This window comes from Belonocnema kinseyi, chromosome 6, assembly GCF_010883055.1.
Source record: "Belonocnema kinseyi isolate 2016_QV_RU_SX_M_011 chromosome 6, B_treatae_v1, whole genome shotgun sequence".
NCBI lineage: Eukaryota > Metazoa > Arthropoda > Insecta > Hymenoptera > Cynipidae > Belonocnema > Belonocnema kinseyi.
This window is the reverse complement of record NC_046662.1, coordinates 90,882,963-90,888,362: the sequence shown is the minus strand read 5'-3', so window position 1 is coordinate 90,888,362 and position 5,400 is coordinate 90,882,963.

Genomic DNA, 5,400 nt, shown 5'->3' with positions numbered 1-5,400 from the left:
TAGTTTATGGACATCCCCTTACATACAATATTCTTTTTTCATAAGAACACAGTAATTACATTCTAAAGTAATTACTTCCACGCAGTTACTGCTGTCTCATTCCGGAGACTTATTTAAAATATAGTTACTGTAATTATTAAAAAACAAGAGTTCTACTTGTTTAGATTTATTGTCTTACAACTATTAAAAACAATTTATTTTGTTTAATTAGGCTAATACACACTCGCAGAAATCAATAAAAGATAATAATGCAGCACTTAGCAATGCATATTAAATGTAATATCTATATTTTTTATCCGATATATCGATTTTTTCGATATTTAGTTTCCGATATATCGATATTTAAAATATCGATAATTTTTTTTCGATATCGCATCACTAATAAACCTCATAGTACAATGGCCCTCATCCAGGTATAACTGATCCAAGCGTTGCTTAACTTTGGTGATCGAACAAAAAGCCCTAAACATTTCCATCCATCCGCTTGGATATATGAAACATACACATGTACTGTATACACGGAGAAACCTTTGCTGCAATATTCGCTAAAAATCAGACGAGATTTTACTATTTTCAGTTTGCAACGAAGGGACATAGCGGAACTTTTCTAATGTTTTCTACTCCGAGTAGTAACTATTAACTACATGCCGAACTACAAAATTCATGGGAATAAAATTAAAAAATGTTACATTTATTTCTACAGAAGATTGCAATATTTGCAAAGGACTATAGTAACGTCGAGCGAGACCGGCGCACTGATTTAGTAAGCGACTTAGTAAAAATTGGTGCAGTCAGATTAGCTGACGAAAAAAATAAACCCAACATGTGCCGCGTGGCGTTGAAGGTTACGATACGTATCAGTTTACACGAGCATACGACGTAAATGCAGACTTATGTATTATGGGATTTTGAAAACTCTTTCGCACTATTATATTTTTTTCAGTTGCAATTGTACTGTACACACGATTATATATAGTTTATACATTATTATATACATGCAGCAACATTATATTACAAGCTGAAACAGAAAAATGTGATTAAAGTAAAAGCTGGTGGGAATCGAACACGGGTCTCCAACGCGGCAGCACGGCGATATTCCATTCGGGTAAACTAGATAATGTGATCCAGAAATTTATTGCCCTTATGAAGTAAATTCTAGCACTCAAATTTATTTCCATTAAATTATTCTATAATTGTTCACAGTGATGGCATTTTAAAAATTTATTGTAATAAGGATCTTTGCATCAAACCAAATTGAGTGATTGATAAATTTAAGGAATTTCAGCAGAGCGTTGGTCGGCTGACAGCGTTTACGCTCGGCTGCACTCGGTCCAACGCTAGGCTCGATTACTAATATTAGAGAGCGATCTTCCAAATTTGTCTTACTTCATAATAAAAAAAAATAGAAATTGTCATAGTATAATTCATATTCCTACACTCTACAGACAATAGCAATTCCTCTTACAAATTTAGCCTTTTATGTTATTTTAGGTACATATTACTTCTACTCTTTTTATATAATTTAATTATGTCTCTATTAATTTACCTATCTAGGATTTTACTATAAAAACTCTAAGACTTTGTATTATCAATAGGAAAAATTCATATAAAAATAGCATAGCTTACGATTATTGTATAAAAATATACGAATTATCGCCTTGGTCCCTCGATTGTAACCTAATTTAGTAATTTTTCCAGCACAAAGTTTCTGAGTGTATGAACGCAAATTGTGATCTCAAACATTATATATTTTTATATGAAGCATCTAAATGAGTCACGCGAGTCTAAAATTTCTTACGTTTATATAATAATCGTTTCACTCGAAATGTTTACTCATGCCATACAACACGCAAACTTTATCCTAAGAACAACGGATCAAAGTTTAATTTCATACATCCTGAAATTTCTATTTAAGAAATTCGTTCACTAATTTAAAGAATAGTTGTCGATTTTATTTTTTGCCTTAATTCACATCTCATTTTAATTTAAAAAGGTCATCGATAGGAACTTCCATTGAATACGTTAGCGTGATTTTTGAAATTTTAGACCACCTCACTCCCTAAAATAAGATTTTATATCTTTTACATAATATATCAACAAAATGTCAGAAGTTTAATTATATTTCAAGAGGAATTATATTTGGAGGAATTTTAAAGAATGAAGAACGATTTCCGCTGATTAAGATGGATTTTATTAATTTTATAAGGTTTCATAAGATTTTAAGGGATCTTAGCACATTTTAAGAGATTTTGAACGATTCTAAAGGATAACGAGATTTCAAAGTAAATCTACACTGAGAAACAAGATTATCTTAGCTTGAAAATTATTTTTCTTTAAAGAACATTCATAATTTTAGATGAAAGTTCGTCGTTTTGGTTGAAAATTGAACCTTTTTCCCAAGAATTCGTTTTTTTTTCACCTAGAAAATTAATCTTTTCTGGTTGAAAATTGAAGGGGCGGATGCAATAAACACCTTAGCGCTCGAACATATGGAGAATTATTGTCCGCTGAGCAAATTTTTAAAATTGTTCAAATTTGAGTGCTGACTATCAATATTTGTAGACAATTTTATTGCGCATCTTTTTTGTACGACAAACAAGTTCGAAGTTTTTTTCGTTTTTTAGTTATTTAAGGAAAACAACAATTCTCAACGAAAGAAGAATCAATACTTTTTTTGCATTCAACTCGCCAGATTTTTGTCGGGAATTGATATTTTTTCTTGAAAATTTTATGTAACACTCTACAACATATTCTACGACTGTTAGAGTGTTTATCTTAGTATAAAAACATTTCAGACCTGTTTAGTGAATTTAAAAAAATATTTTCTTCGAAATCTGGGATATATGTATATAAACGAGAAAGTTGTGCGAGGAAGTTTTGAATTTTGACGACTTTCAGTGAGAAAAGTCTTCCTTAGAGATCAAAGGAGTTTTTCCAAAAAGTTTTAGGTCTTTAGTCATTAGAGGGGAAAAGTGAGGACGATGTGAAAATTACGAACCGCGTGCTAACCTCGACTCGGTACGTAGCACAAAGGTGGTTATTGCATCCGCCTCTTCAATTCGTCTTTTCTGGTGAACCGGATTAATATTCGTTTTTTAAAAGATAACAATGCGTTTTTTTTAACAAAAAATTAAACTATTCTATTTTTTGTTGAAAATTTACCTCTTCTATTTTCTTGAAAATTCGTCTATCTGGGTAGAAAATCAATCTTGTTTGATGAAAATTCATCGATTTGGTTGAGGATTCAACTATTTTGTACAAAATCGCCTTTCTTCGTAGAATTCAACTGGTTCATAATTTATTTTTAGTTTTGTTGATACCTAGTCTTTTTAACTGAATATTTAACTATTCCATTTTTGGTTGAAAAATTGTATTTCTTTTTTGTTAAAAATTAATCATCTTAGTTAAAAACTTGGTTGTAAATGCATCTGAGTAAATTAAAAATTCAGCTTTTTGGTTGAATAAAATCTATTTTGTTGACAATATTTAATTATTATATTCAAAATTCAACTATTATGTTAATCCAATCCTTTTTGGTCGAAAATTCAATAGTTGTATTTAAAATTTGTCCTATTGAATTGAAAATTAATTTTTTATTGTAAAAGTCATCTTCTTTGGCCTCAAATTCACCACTGTTGGCTGGAAATGAAACTTTTCTTCAAAAATTCCATTTTTTAAGTTGAAAATTTAACTATTTGGTTGAAAATGCAACAAATCAATTTTTTTGTCGATAATATTGGTCTTTAATGTATGGGCGCGGATTTGAACTTGATTGTCTGATACGCGTAGTTTCACTTGCTACAAAATCTTTGCAACTCCCGTCCTATTTGACAGATTGTAACGTTGGGGCAGACCGCTCCCCCTTAAAGTTTCACGTAATATGTGAATACTACCTCAAAGAAACAGAATGAGGGATAGAGGAATGTATAGTTCCGATTCCGCGAGACTCGCGCAATAATCATTTCGCACGCGAAAACGTCGTATCCCCGCAAGTGGACAGCTTGATTATTATTGCGAGACGGGAAAGAAAAGGGAACGAAAAAAGACGCTGTGATGCCCTCGGCGTAGAATGGAAGCCGTTCGTTTCGTAATCGCGTTGGGATCATTTTCTGCACGACTGCTCGGGAAATTAGATCACCTACCTCTCATCCCGGTAGCGAGAAGTGTTACCACGATGTTCTGTACACGTTTACACGAACGAATTCTGAGATCCAACATGTATACCGTTTATGTATACATTAATGCATCGCATGCAGGAAGCACTCGGACGCCGGAGTCGATTTTTAACTCTCTTTTACATCGACGAATCATCATCGATAATTTAGCAATTAGTATCCACGATTATCTCAGCGAGATAGAGGCTACTAGCATCCTTGAATCGTGCTACTTCTACATATTTCTCCTGAAACATTCCTCTTTTATCTGGATTTCTATATTCAAGTCCTTCTTCAAACCGTTTGAGCCATTCTGATATCGATTTCGATCGAACTTTTAATTTTTATTACATTTTATCGCTGATACGCATCTAAAATGATTTTATATTCTAGATTATTAACATATCTCTTTCAATAATAGATTACTAATACTTATTATGATATGTATCTACGAAATCCCAACTTAATTTCGTCACTTGTAGTATCGATTATTATGAATTAAAAATACTCTAGAAAAAATGTCAAAAAGTCTCAGAAATATCGCATTCATTTACACTTATATTGTTATAATAATTGAATCTTTATAATCGCATCAACTACAAGGGTATATTTTCATCAAATAACAAAAATTATTTGTTGCCTGTAATTATTTAATAGCTATGGGTTGATCCTTCGAATTTTGACTGTACCCTCTATATGTTGAAACTTCAAAGATTTCACAAAAATTCAGAAAATTTTAAAAGATAGTTTTGGCTTTTGAAAAGTTAAATATTTTTGAACCTTTTGGAAGTATTACAAAATATTTTCAGGAACTTTATGAGATTTCGAGAAATTAAATAAGATTTTAAAGCATTTTAGACAAATCTAAGATTTATTATTTCGAAGGATTTATCTTAAATTGAAGAGTTGAACATTTCTTAATTAAAAGCGTTTTCAATCGAACGGCTTCAAATAATTTTAGAATTTTACAATAAAGAAATTCATATTGGTATTGTACTTACATTCTAAGTACAATATTAGTTTTAATTTTAGATAGAAATCCAAAATATAATATCAAAAGCTGTATAGTTTAAAATTGCAAGTGCTATAGGGACTGAAAATTAAAAAATGGATCTACGTTTTTTAAGTCAAAAAAATCATAATGTTCATATTTATGTTTAGTAATTGTAACTGAAATTATATTATATATTTAAATAGTCTTATGGGCATAAAATAATTTAGAAGATGTTAAAAATTGGTATCAATA